The sequence below is a fragment of the Notothenia rossii genome, assembly GCF_949606895.1.
Source record: "Notothenia rossii genome assembly, chromosome: 4".
NCBI classification, from domain to species: Eukaryota; Metazoa; Chordata; class Actinopteri; order Perciformes; family Nototheniidae; genus Notothenia; species Notothenia rossii.
In genome coordinates, this window is record NC_136902.1 from 32,693,924 (window position 1) to 32,709,192 (window position 15,269).

The window sequence follows — 15,269 nt, forward strand, 5'->3', positions numbered from 1 at the left end:
TCCAAAGCTGTTCTGGCCGTGTTATGAATAATGTGTGCAGGGCAACCTAAGCCAATGACCTCCCGCTGCAGAGCATTTTTAACTTTGGTATGGACATTGACCCTCCCCAGTCTATTCAGTCCTCCAAAATTTGTATTTGTGTTGTCAGCAGAGAATGCCACAACTTTGTTTTCCAGGTTGAATTTTTGGATAACACCAAGGACCTCAGCTGCAATTTCCTCTGCTGTTTCTCCTTTGAGTTCAACAAAATCGAGTAGTTTTGTTTCCACTGATGTGCTATCATGTATCTTACAATATCTTAATAATATTGGCAGCAGCTTTACATGTCCATGATTGGATGCATCAATGAACAGAGACACAAATTCCACCTGGTCTAGGTCCTGTGTTACCAAGGTAGTTGCCCATGGTGCTAACACGTTACTCACTATGGCATCGCATTTTGTCCTAGCACATGTAAATTTTGATTCATAAAGCTTCCTTGTCAGTTGTGCTGTGCAATCCATAGATCTGAAACTATGATTGTGTCGAAAAGTATGGTATGCAAAGACAGCTTCCTGCACAGCTAGATCGTATTCTTCCTGGGAAGGGTCTACCTTCTTGAAGAATGTGGTGACAGAGGGCACACCAGCACGGGCAATGAGAGAGGCTTTATGCTTTTTTGTCTGTTGATGTTCTATTACTGCTGTTCTTCCTCCACTGGCAACTGAAAATGTTGAATTACAAATGGTACAGTAAACCATTGTATCATCTTGACCACCTGGGCGTATGAATGAAAATTCTTTCCTCATATTGTCATTTAAGTGACATTTTCGTTTCTTGGAAAGAGCCATTGCACATTTTTTTCTGCTCTTTGTCACTATCCTTGTATACTCTTCGTACTCTGTTAACTTTTTCTTCCCCTCCAAACTTTCTCCCTTTTCTTCTCTTTCTTCCTTTCCTTCTCTTCCTCACTATTGTACAATGTCTTTGCTTCTTTATCTTTATTCCGGAGATAGTACATTATTAGATACACTTGGGTTAACAGTCACATTGTTTTTGTCAATTTATAAATTTCATTCTGCTACTCCATTGAACCACTGATTCAACTTACCCCAAGGCCCATGGTTCACTTTTCCCCATAGCCACCATTTTAGAAAAAATAGCCTAGCTTAAAAATTCAGAGTCATCTTTATCTTAATGATTCACATGGTTTAATACGCTGCCAACACATCAACATATACAATAATATATGTTTTTAAACCTGGATACATTTTGTTTGACATGACAGCCGATATAGCTGACATCTAGAAAATGTACTTTGACAAGCAAAAAACGTTTTTTTGTAAAAATGTTTACTTACCAGACCACAATGAGCATCTCTCTGTCACAGCCAAAGAGAAATGGGAGGAGCTTGCATAATTTCTGGTCACGTGATTACAACTATAAAGCGTTGCCTGGTTACAGGGGGTGGTTGGCTCAACTTACCCCCTTCTCCCCTACACAGAAGAAGAAGACGAAGAAGACGCAAGAAGAAGAAGAAGAAGAAGAAGAAGAAGAATGCTACAAACACGCACAACACGATTGAGCCGTATACTGTTTACCCAGTGTTTCCTTACATGAAACGTTTTATTTCACCTTGCTATGTGTTTTTAACGTATATTAAAAAACGGGGACATTTCCGGGGACAGTTTCAACCGGGGACAGGCCAATAAAAACGGGGACTGTCCCCGGAAAACGGGGACGTCTGGTCACCCTATGTTAAGCATATATTGAATGTGAAAAGAACCAATCCTCTATTTAAATGCAACAACGGACATTGGAGACGAGGCGAGCCGGCTGGCGGGGAGGAGCCAGCAGAGGATATATAACAGCACCGGAGGAGAGATCGGCCTCTTCTCTTCCCTAACGAGGAGCGGATCACAGCTGTTTGTCTGACTGAACAATATCATGCTTGTGACCAACCCGTGCCTTTTTTAATTAAAGTACCCAATTGAACTTTCACAGAGACTCCATTTAGTCTCCTTTTAAAGCTTCTCTCCTTGACGGGAGAATAACGAACACAGTTTACACCAACCACTTTTGTACATATAGAAACGCCACTGCCCTCGGCCAATGCCCAACCCTAAAGGATAAGCGGGTGTAGCTAATGGACGGATGATGATACAAATGACCTGTCAACCTACTGCTAACAGCTTCTTTTATTATTGCAGGTTTAACTTTCTCCCTTCTGAAAGTGAAAACAGAGCTAAGTTTGCCAACTTAGAGGGAAGCTGGAGTCTGCTACTTCCACGCTGAGTGTAGGCCTACAACACGTGGTGTTTGCATGGCGAGCCATTTCAGATTTTGTCCATGAAAAGTCATGCCAAGGTACATTTTTCGGACCAAATAGTCACTGTAAAGCAGAGGTGCCCAGTACGTCGACAATGCCGGTAGATCGCGAGTCATTCATAAAAAAAAAATCCAGCTCCGTAAAAATAGACATGATCCCTCCTCCCTTGGCCTCCATGCCACTTAATTCAGGAGTTAATAACACGATAAACACGAAAAATCCAGACGAAATCTCTCTCTCTCCCCCGTCTGTGTGCGAGGGGGGCGGGGCAGTTTACACACACGCAGCTGCTACATGCAGCAACACACGGCGGGGATAGCGGAGAGAAGCGCTCCAAGGTGTGGTTAAATGTTACCCGTCTTGAGGTGGACAATGCTCCTTGCCAAGAGAGTTTAGCATGTAAGGGCGGTAACACGAGCAATTTGTCTAAACATTTAGCAAAAGTGCACCACATCCAGACGGACGAATGCACCGGGTTCGACTGTCTTTCTAGTAGCTCTGTAGCCCCATCCACGAGTAACGTTTCCACGTTAGGTGTTATGTATGCTAGCAGCAACACACAGAGTTAACTCAATTATACAAACATGGGTTAATGATTAGAGGTAACTGAGTTATTTATTTTGTTAAAGTTTCAGCTATTCTGAACTGTACAGTTCTGTCATCAGATTATTTAATACGATTTATTAAAACATTGTTGTTTCTATTGATGTGAAATATTATTTATATAATTAATAAAAAGCAATGTTAATTTTGTTCACAATTTGTTAAGTTAATTTAATAATATTTGTATTTTTGAATCAAGTATTCATCTTTATTGTCTTCATTGTTAGTTTCCACATGCCTAAAACAACCTCAAGCTAAATCTAAAAGTTGATGGCTAAATAAAGCGTTTGAGAAATTGTGCAAGGCATACAGTAATAGTCTGAATAGTCGATTAATCGTTTCATTAATCGATAGATTAATCGATTATCAAATTATTCGTTTATTGCAGCCCTATTGTAGTCATCCCATGTATAAATAAAACGTGTTATTCAGCAACCCTTGCAATTTGGGATTTTATTTTTGGTTGGTAGACGGCGGTGAGCTGGCCATTTCAAAAGTAGCTCACCAGCCTAAAAAGTGCGGGCACCCCTGCTGTAAAGTATAGTTTTGCACATTTGCCTTTTTTTGACATTCGTGTGTCAGTTTAAACCTCTGAATAGCAGTGTGTTTACAGACCTTACAGGCTATGCCTTGCTTAGGGCGTACAGTTAACGGTTAACCTTTATGTTGCACTAACAACAGGAGCAGGTTGCTTTTTTTATTGGTCCTGTTGTGTAGATGGCAAGGTTCAAGGTTCAAGGTTCTTTATTTTGTCATACGAACATATCTACAGTGTAGTTATGCCGATGAATTCTTAGGTCACAGGCTTCTCCAACAGTGCAACACAATAACACAGATAAACAGAAAAATATAGTGCAAGTAATAGTAAATAATAAATACAGAAAGAAAAATAATCTAAAAAAGTGAAATAGTGAAATAGTGCAATAAGAGTCTATATGCAAGTTATTGGAATGATATATTAGATAAATAGATAAATAATGACTAAGTAGCAGATGCATGTCATGGATGTTGTTTCAACAGTTCAGGTGTTAAACAGATATTTTTTCAGCAGTTCAGTTGTTTAGCAGTCTTATGGCCTGTGGTGTGAAACTGTCTCTGAATCTGGTGGTTTTAGCCCGGGTGCTGCGGTAGTGCCTGCCAGACGGCAGCAGATAGAACAGTTTGTGGCTGGGGTGATAGGGGTCTTTTATAATCCGGAGGGATTTCTTCCTGAGCCGCTGGGAGTAAAGGTCCTCCATGGACGGCAGCTCTTTACCTCTGTAAAGCCTTACGATTAAGGGCGGTGCAGCTGCCGTACCAGGCCGTGATGCAGCCAGTCAGGATGCTCTCGGTGCACCTGTAGAAGGTCAGGATCCTCTCTATGGTGCACCTGTAGAGGGTCAGGATCCTCTCTATGGTGCACCTGTAGAAGGTCAAGATACTCTCTATGGTGCACCTGTAGAAGGTCAGGATGTTCTCTATGGTGCACCTGTAGAGGGTCAGGATCCTCTCTATGGTGCACCTGTAGAAGGTCAGGATCCTCTCTATGCTGCACCTGTAGAAGGTCAGGATGCTCTCTATGGTGCACCTGTAGAGGCTCAGGATACTCTCTATGGTGCACCTGTAGAAGTTGCCGAGTATCCTGGAGTCCATGTTGAACCTCCTCAGCCTGCGTAGGAGGAAGAAGAGCCGCTGTCAAGTTTTGGTGATGGTGGTGGTGTGAAGAGTCCATGTCAGGTCCTCAGTGATGTGGACAGCGAGGAACCTGAAGCTGCTGACTCTCTCCACCGTAGTCCCATTGATGGCGATGGGGGCGTGTCCCTCTCTCTGCTGCTTCCTGTAATCCACAATCAGCTCCTTTGTTTTGCTGAGGTTGAGATGGAGGTTGTTATTCTGGCACCAAGATGTCAGGTTTTCGACCTCCTCTCTGTACGCCGTCGGTGATCTGGCCGATGACGGTCGTGTCGTCAGCAAACTTCACGATGGTGTTGGAGCTGTGTGTGGCCACGCAGTCGTGAGTGAACAGGGAGTAGAGGAGAGGGCTGAGCACGCAGCCTTGAGGGGCTCCGGTGTTGAGGATCAGGGTGGAGGATGTGATGTTTCCCACTCGCACTGCCTGGGGTCTGCCCGTCAGAAAGTTCAGGATCCAGTCACAGAGGGCGCTGTTGAGCCCGAGGTCTCTGAGCTTGATGGCCAGCTTGGAGGGCACAATGGTATTGAAGGCTGAACTGTAATCCATGAACAGCATTCTCACATATGTGTTCCTCTGGTCCAGGTGTGCGAGGGCAGTGTGGATGGTGAGGGCTATGGACCTGTTTGCTCTTTGGCAAACTGTAGGGGGTCCAGAGAGTCAGGGACGGAGGAGGTGATGAAGGTTTTGACTAACCGCTCAAAGCACTTCATTATGATGGAGGCGAGTGCTACTGGACGGTAGTCGTTGAGGCTGGTGATTTTTGTCTTTTTGGGGACAGGAACGATGGTGGAGTGTTTAAAACAAGTGGGGACTACAGATTGCAGCAGGGACCTGTTGAAGATGTCTGTGAACACCTCTGCCAGCTGAACTGCACACACCCTAAGAACACGGCCAGGGATGCCATCAGGTCCAGGAGCCTTGTGTCGGTTAACCCTTTTAAAGGTTTTATACACATCTGCCCTGTTTAAAACAAAAGGGCAGGGCTCCTGATCCTTCTCTGCACCCCCAGCCTGGCTGCTCCAACCCCGTCTCACAAAAAAACGTGTAATAACTACGTTGGTCCACAACGTAGGACGTAGTATATCTACAAAAACGCCTCTGAAATTGTAAGATGTCTACGTTTTTTTTCACCATTCATTCCAATGGCTGGCGTCTATGTCACGTGATCTTCAAATTAGTCCCTGTAGAAAAAAAAAACATGGCCGAACTTCGTTTTATTCTCGGTGTAAAATGCCTATTTTAAAGTTAGTTTGGCCATTAAAATGCGTTTTGATGTAATTTGATGCGAGAAATATGAGTTGTTATTTCAGATTATGTGTGCAGTGGATGTACATGATCTTTAGTTTGCTAGTTATTACGAAGATTACTTCAGGAAATTGTGTCCATACAACGTTTTCATTGTTACCAAGGTGGTTTCTAGGGACGCTGCTATCGATATTATTTCTGTTATGTTGTGTAACTGTTTAATGGTGTTATCTTTATTGCTACCATTTTCCCCCGTCAATTTATAGTGTTGGTCCACAGCACAAACGTATTAGTTTAACAAAATCTGCATCTAAAATTGTGGCATAGATACGTTATTTTCCTCTGTACAATTCTCCATTTACTCAACAATAACACATAATTATCCTTGTGTTTATTTATTTGTTTGATTAATAAACATAAGTTGGAGTCCGTCAGGACCGAGGGTCGGAGCAGCTCATTTGCTTTAGAGAATATTACACCCGGAAGTAAGTATTCTCTCCGCTTCGCTTGACAAACCCTGTGATAGTCCTGAAGCTCTGTGATTGGAGAGTGTGTTCCGAGGGTTACGCCGAGCGTCGAACAGCACTTGAAATGGGATGGAACCACGGCAGACTGTCCAAAACTGGATTTGAACGTGTCACACTCCTAGGTTTATGTCACGGTTTTAGTATTGTCTATCTCAGGGGTTCCCAACATTTTTCACCCAGGGCCCCCCCAAATGACTCCTGTTGGAATTTGCGACCCCCCAAAACTTTGAAACTTTAATTATCGCTGTTGCCGATCTGCCCCCCTGCCCGATCTGTACTGTGCATGTGCGAGATGGTCTGCCATACTGGACAACTCCGTACGGCAACCCAACTAGGACACTTGACACAATGGCGTTTGGCAAAGCACAAAAAGAAAATGGATTTAACTTCTGTTTGGCAGTTATCATACTGAATAAATATTTACTGTGAATGTATGCAAAAATGTATGGCATATAGCTGTCTAACAGAAGTTAAATCTATGTCTCACTTATTCTGAAAATGTACTTAACCCCAAATAAAAGAACCCAATAAAAAGAGTTGTTAAATAATAGTGAAGTCACGTTGTCATAACAATAACTCATCTCTCCCGGTTTTTTTGTGTTCTTTTTCTGCTTTGCCAAACGCCACTGTGTGAAGTGTCCTATTACAGTTGCCGTATGTAGTTGTCCAGTATGGCGGACCATCTCGCACATGCGCAGTACAGATCGGGCAGATCGGGTAGTGACAGCCGTGCCTGGTAACAGCGGTTACCCCCCCCCCCCCACACACACACACGCACACACACACACACACACACACACACACACACACACACGGCAACAGCGGTAATTAAAGTTTAAAAGTCTCAAAAATGCTACAACTACTGTCACAAACTGGGTGAATGTGAAGTATTTCATTAAAGGAGGATGAAAGCGTAATTAAGGAGCACTATTGGAGTGACTTTGTTGGTTATTGGACTCAGGATTAATGAATTTGGATGCCCGCTGTATCAAGAAATTAAAGGACGGCGCAAGTGGAAACAATTCACAAAGGGATTCAACTGTTTAAAACACATGCTCAAAGTAAGCCGGATTTTGGCGATGTGTTTATGTGGATTAAAAAATCGTAAATAATCTACAAAATGGAGGAGACCGATCTGATCGGAGCAACTGTGACAAATAATCCAACTGAAACCGACACTTTACGCGCAGAAGAAACATTTATATTAAAGAAAAAAAGATACATTTCTGTCTTTGTATGCTTTTATTAGCTACTAACTTGCAAATGTATGCATCATATTTATTTCAAATGTCGAAGAACAGGACACTTCAAAAGAATATACTGTCTAATAAATAAATGGTAATATGGTTGCATAGGCCTGTATAAAATAAAAATGAAAAACTGGCATATTAAGCAGGTAAATCAAATGCTTGTCTGCCATGGAACAGGTAGCAGAGAGAAGACGAGGTTCAAGTAGGTTCATTAATGTGAACCTTGGGCTTGCACGCCCGCAGCCAGGGATGGAATGTCCGGTGTAATGTGAGTGACAGCCAGTCTAAAGTCGTTGTGAACGTCCAGTGTGTTGCGTGCTTTTGTTTTGATGGCAACAAGTGCGCTGAAGGCTGTTTCTGATAGATATGTCGTACTGAATGGGAGTATAATCCTGGTCGTGGCATGCAGTGTGATCTTTGGAGCAAGGCTTGGTCCTTTGAGAATCCAAAACTTTTTAAATCCTTTTTCCTGGAAGTATTTCTTTGACAGCAAGTCAGCTTGGATGTCGGTGAGCTCATCTTCGCAATCCAGGTATTCCACATCTTCAACTTTGGCAATAAAGGGATCTAAAACCCACAATTCCTTGGAGACATACTCGTCTATGTCAGCGAACCGTGATTGCATTTCCGTTTGCAGTGCGTTCATATGGCGGATGAACTCGCGACGTACAGACACAGGCACCGTTTCAGGATTGTTTTGGAATTGTTTCAGCAGTAGTGGAAACTGTTGCAGCTCCCCCCTCTCCATTTTCCCGACCCTGTACTCCAGTTTGCGCACAAATGCATCATTGGAGAATGTTGGACTCCACGCCTTGCAGACGCTTGTTTGTTTCATTGTAGAGACTGAAGATGTCGGCCAGGTATACCGTTTTAATCCAGAATGACTCAGTCACTTGCTCTGACAGTGCGCGGTTACGAGTTTGTAGAAACTCTTCCATTTTTTCCTTCAGTTCTACAAAGCGTGCCAGCACTTGGCCGCGTGAGAGCCAGCGCACCTCGGTGTGCAGGAGGAGGGTTTGGTGCGCTTCATCCTCGCACAAGTCTGCGAATAGACGCTTGTTGGTGGGGCGACCTTTGATGAAATTGACTATTTTAATAACAGTTGAGAGTGTTTCGCTGAGGTCTTCTGACAGTTTCTTGCTGGCCAGGGCCTGGCGATGTATCACACAGTGAAATATTGTGCAGTGTGGGGGCCTTTTCTTTCAAGCGACTGTTAAATCCCTTGTTTTTCCCCATCATTGAGGCAGCTCCGTCTGTGCAACATGCAACTAAATTCTCATAGGAAAGCTTGTGGGATGAGAGGTAAGAATCCACTGCAGTAAAAATTTCCTCACCCCGGGTGGTATTGGTAAGGTTGACTGACATAAGAATGTCCTGCTTCAAATCTTCCCCATCGATATATTGCACATAAACGATCAGCACAGCCTCGTCTGCTACAGTTGTGGTTTCATCAAGTTGTATGGCAAATGGCCCCTTTCCAAGCTTTTCGAGCAGCTGCAGCTCGCAGTTACTTGCCATCTTCTCAATTCTGTCTTTCACCGTATTGTTTGACAGTGGTACAGTTTTTAGCTTCTCCGCGACCTGCGGGCCGCACAGTTTCTCAGCCATCTTAATGCAAGCTGGCTTAATGAGCTGCTCGCCAATATTGTGCGGTTTCTTTGCCTTTGCTATTAAAAGTGCACATTCACAAGAGGCCTCGCTGCCAGCCCGAACAAACGCTGTTCTAATATCCATTGGCTTGTTTGCCTTTGCAAGGTGTTGTTTCTTTATGAAAAAGTCCCGATCTCGCCCGACTGTTTCTGGGTGCATGGTCTGGTGGTGTCTCTTCATTTTGCTGGGTTTCATGCTTTCGTTGGCTAGCTTCTCTCTGCATATCACACACTCTGGGCGGGTTTTGTCCGTTCCCTCCATTAAACCGAAGTTAAGATAGCTCTCTAGGTAGGTCCTCATTTTCTTTTTGATTGCAGATGAGCTGTCATCTCCTTTACGTTTTTCAGACATTTTTAGACAAAAATATTCACCTTATGAAGTCGGTCGCTAGCTAGCAAGCGCAGCAAACTGTTATTATTATGAAAGCTGACACAGTAACGTCCATTTTGGCGCCAATCGGAGGAGTATCAGATGAATTTTTTTTATTTTTATTTTAGTTAATCAATTAATTTCTATATTTTATTGTAATATAGACAAGGCTTTTAGCACCAATCATGTATTGCGTTACAATATGTAAAAAAAATTATATGTAAAAAAAAAATGATATGTAGGCCTACATTTTTTTTTTTTTTTTTATTCTAAATATGATATTAGGCCTCAAATCTGGCGACCCCCCCTGCGATCTTTGGCGACCCCCAGGTTGGGAACCACTGGTCTATCTGGTTATGGGTTTTGTAAGTCTGTTAATTCGGTGTTTTGTCTTCCTCCTTGTGTTTTGTCTGGTCCTCCTGCCTGTCGTTACTTTCCCTGGTGTGTCTGATTGTCTCATTGTGTTCACCTGTTGCCCTTGTGTTTCTCTCACCCCTGCCCAGCTGTGTCTTGTCCTGTGATTACCCTTCTGTGTATTTAGTCTAGTCTTCCCATTGTTTCCCCTCCATGTTATTCCACGGTCTGTGTTCCTTGTGCTGCTCGTTTGTTTTGGATATTTTGGATACTGCCTTTCTTGCCACAGCTTTTATTATTTAATAAAGCTCGCTTTTCGTTAAATTCTGCATTTGAGTCCTACCTGCTTCACCCAATCGTAACAGAATGAACCGACCAAGAATGGACCCGGCAGATTCAGCTTTTTTTATGCTACAGGCAGAAAGTCTTGGGTACTCTCTGGAGTAAATGTTTTATACGTGGTATGACGCCTCATCTATACGGGGTAGAGTGGCTGCTTTGAAGGAGGCACGCCAGGAGGTTGCTCGCAAGCCCTGGCTAAGGAGTTTGTTGCCTGAGTGGCTACAACTTTTTACCAGTAGTCCTGGAAACTTTTCTCAAGCCTCTAACCCTTTCCTGGGATCCGACTACTATCCTGGTAGAGGTCCACGGTCCACTCGACCACCTCCCCACTACGCAAACTCCTGAAACAGGATGTGGTCTGGGAGTGGACCCCGGCCTGCTCTGCCACTATTCGCCAGCTCAAGACGCAGCTCACCTCAACGCTGGTGCTTGCATTCTTTTGACCTGGCGAGCCCCACGTTCATGACCAATACGGCAATAGGGGCGGTGCTGTCCCAGATCCAGGGGGGCACAGACCGCCCGGTGGCGTTCGACTCTCGGTCCCTCAACTCGGCCGAACAGAAATACTCAGTGGGGGAGTGGGAGGTGCTGGCCGGCGTCTGGGCGTGCGAGCGGTGGCACATTCCGCGGTTTCCCTGGAGGACCTTCGGCTCGCGTCGGAGAAGGACCCCATGCTCTCCCGGCTCCGCACTTACATCCGAGAGGGATGGCCTGCAAAGTTCCCGGAGGAGCTGGCGTCTTTTCATCGGGTCAAGGACGAGCTGACCTGCTGGAACGGTGTCTGCGTGGCCCGGGGCCTCCGCACGTTCGTTCCCATCGACCTCAGGGCGCGCGTATTGTCTATGGCGCATGAGGGTATTGTGAAGGTGAAACAGCGCTGCAGGGATTTGGTGTGGTGGCCGGGCATAGATCGAGATATAGAGAGAATGGTGAAGGAGTGCACGGCCTGCCTGGTCAGTGGCAAAACTGGCCCGCCACCCCCACCGCCCCTGAAGCCCTTGCAGTGGCCGCGCGCGCCTTGGGAGCACATGTAGCTGGACATCTGTGGGGAGCTGCATGGCGTCCCGCACCACCAACGCGTCCTCCTGGTGGCCTACGACCTCCATTCGAAATGGCCAGAGGTGGTCGCCACAGGGTCCGTAACGGCTCGGGTGGTCACAGACTTCCTCTCCTCTCTGTTTGCTCGGTGGGGCAGTCCTAACGCCAACACTACAGATAACGGCCCACAGTTTGTCTCCTCTGAGTTCGCCACCTTTGTGGAAGGGAGGGAGATTAAACACATCCGTACAGCTTTCTACCACTCGTAAGCAAATGGGGGGATGGAAAGGTTCAACCAAACCCTAAAGAACGGGTTTAGAGCACACCTGGCAGATGTTCTTCCGTTCTCAGCCGCGCTGCTCCGTACCTTGCTTCACTACCGGGCGACGCCACATTCAACTACCGGCATGTCCCCAGCCCTCTTGATGATGGGCCATGAGCTGCAGCTCCCTTTGGATCGGCTACGGGCCACGGCGGCCGTCACGCCAACAGCCGAACCCTGCCAGAGCGGTTCGACAAGAGACGGAGGGTGAGAGCACCTCCCTTCACAGTGGGGGACTGGGTCAGGATTCACCGTCCTAACCGGGATCACAAGCTGCTGGACGGCGCCGATGAAGGTCACCGCTCAACTGGGGTCAGCCACCTTTCGTCTGGCCGACGGATCACGGTGGCATGCAAGCCGGCTCTGGAAGGTGGCACCGCCCCCCATCGTGGATCCAGGGCCCAGGGAGGACGGGGACTTTGTTTTTCCTGATGAGCAGTTGCAGGGTCCAGACAGGTTCCCACCTGACCTGGTTGAGCCAGTGGTTCGTCTTGAAGCTCATCCGGCCCATGTCCGGGTCAGACCAAGATACTTGGAAGACTATATTGTGAGCTTGTGACTCTCAGGGGTAATGTTCAGAGCATAGTCTGTTGCGTGGCAGAATAATCCACATGGCTATGCTGGTGACTGGCAGTCTACCCAGTTCATGTAGAGTAGATAGCTAAAAGTTAATTGGGTTCGTTGTGGGGGAGGGGGTAAATGTTATGTATGTGTCACATCAGGTGTGACTGTGCCTTTAAGATGGCACCGGGAGTTTTGGGATGTGTGAACCGGATACAGTTGTGGTGTTGTCATGGGAGCGTGTGCAACAACGTGTTAAATAAACGGTCAACCTAAATGTCGTAGTCCATAGTCTTATATATACAACACTTTAACCCCAACAACATGTACGTAATCCTGTAAATTAAATCATAACTCGTTGTAACATACTGTACGCAGCAACAACTTCTATGCTACATATGTCTTTGTAGTATTGCATATTCTCAGTATTTCATGAAATGGCACAGCTGTAGTAATGGCACGAAAAACACAAGTGCTTGCACAAACCAAAGTACAAGATCAATTGTATAAAATGCCTTGCAGCAAGATGTGTCCCACACACCATCATGCTGAACTTGATATGTGCTGCAAAGTTAGCAGCTGCTCCACTCAATCTGTAACAATCTGTAGCTGGAAGTATCTGTTGGGATATCAAGGTTAATGTTTCTGATGGTATCATATCATTCTATTATTAGCAATGAAAACATCTGAAACTGGGAGATTTGGCTAACTCAGAGGCTCCCACTGAGCTACTGGAGTTGCGCCAGTCTCTAGAAGGATACACTTCCTTCATTAATATGCCTTCAGGTTTTTCAATTGTTTCAATTGATGGTGTTTGTGGCTCTTTTGCTTTAATGTACCCAACCAAATGGCACGGAATAATTCCCTCTTTTTATTAAAACTTTTAGAGACTATTCTTTACATCACATTAGTGTGAGATCCAGCTCATAATACAGTAATCCATGAAAAGTAAATGGATATAAGTTAGCAAATGTTCCGTACAGTGTTACATTTTTGTATTAATACAAATACAGGTGTAAGGTAAGTTCAGTCGGACAGAACAGCCGGGCTTTGGCAGGGAGGGTAGAATTTGTTGTAGAAGAAAAATTATAAAGGTTATTTAAAAAAAAGGTACTGTATCTTCAGTAAGGTTGTGTGTCATACAATGGGTAAAAATGTCCCAGTTCTATAACTGTCAGCAATTTAGGGAAACCAGTTTTTGCTGACTTAACACTTTTCAGTTGATCATTATTGAAGATGTCAGCTGTTACGCTGGGCAGGTGAAAATAGTTGTTTGTGAATCACAGAAAATACCTAAATTATCTAGTACAATGGTATCCTTTTAAAACCCTGTTAACATTACTTTTGTTAGTACATTGAAAACTCTTTTCACTTTTATGAAAAAGTATAAATAATGTTTCACAATTCTCGGTGAGGGTTAGTAATACAAAGTATAACAAATAAGTATATTAAAGAGGACATAACATGCTTATTTTCAGATTCATATTTGTATATGGTGCTTCTACTGTGATAGAGAACAGTGTGTTGGAGTGCTGGCCAATAGAAGCGCAAGTGTTAAATAGGGATGTCACTATGTTAGGGAAGTAAACAAAGGTGTCCAATGGAGGTATGTTTGTGGAGTGTGTGGGAGAGAAACTCCCTCTGGAGGGAACTTTTAACCTTCGCAGACCATTAACATGCATAAAATGTTGTATTATAACCACATAATAAAATGTAGCCTTTTATGGTGGCTAAATCAACACGAATGTCCAGGGTACAGCCCAAAGATAAATAATAAAAAGGAATTGCTCATAAGATGAAAAAAGAGTGGAAAAGATAAAGCGACTGTGGAAAAACATCCATATAGGAAGCCAGACTAATCGGTAACGTTTGGGGGGTTGTAAAGTTAATATTGAAAACCAAAGTTTGGTGCAGATATCACTCATTAAATGCTGATTCAGTAAAACAGATTCCAAAGTAAAAAAATATATATTCTAAAACTAATGATGCAACTGGTAGCCTATTTGTGTGGCTATTTAAAACAAGAACTCTTTGCCTTGTCATTTTACTCCCAACTAACCCTGCTTTACTCTACCCTTCTCTCTTTTTTGCATTGTCTCTTATCATCAATGAATATAATTGTTTTTGTTGACTGCAGGGGGTTTTGACACCCCTGGGATACCTCCATTGAACTCTCCTAAACACACAAACAAAGCTTGTCTCAGCTATATCTTGATCTGAGATTGCATCTTCACATTTAACACACCTTCCACCCCACTTCGACACCTCAATCTGCTTCACCTCATTCAGCGCACGTCCTTCCCTTCAACCCCTCTCCCATGCTGTCCTTCCGGCTCACTCTTTTCTCCCTGCTCTCAACTGATCAGGGGTCAGTCCACAGTGTCTCCATTAGTCACGTCCCATTTCATCCCGGCTCCCTGACTCTGATCCAGGGTCAGGGACTGCCCAGCAGCCATTTCCCATTCCATACCTGAGCACAGGACCCAACCTCTTATCTCTTTTAAGTCTGGCACTTGCTGGAGGTGGTCCTCTCATTGCCTCTCTCCTCCAACGCACATGCACGCGCACGCACACGCACGCGCATGCACACGCAACCTCTAGTGTGGTGAATCCCCTGGTGTGGTTTGTTTGGGTACAGAAAAACACAACTGGACCAAATATCAAGAAGTGAACAAGAACGCTGTTGTCTTATCGCAGGACATCTACTATGAAAATGGTGGATCAACATTAACCAGGTGCCTTGAACGCCCAATATCGTGCCGAACACTTTCCATATGTGTTTGGAAAGTGTTCATAAGCTCAATGTTTTTGTTAGTGTTGTCCATTCAACCATTATGTACATACATTTTTTTTTCTTACAATCCCCTCAGCAAATTATTTGTTATTTGGCTCATTTTTTAAGGTAGAAAACCAACCAAAAGTTTTAATATCACCATGATTCTAGCTTGCCAAATAGGGCTATTGCTTGTGATTGGCATTAAGTCCTCCATGAAGGTGAACTCAATGGGTTTTTGACTGTTGGTTAGAT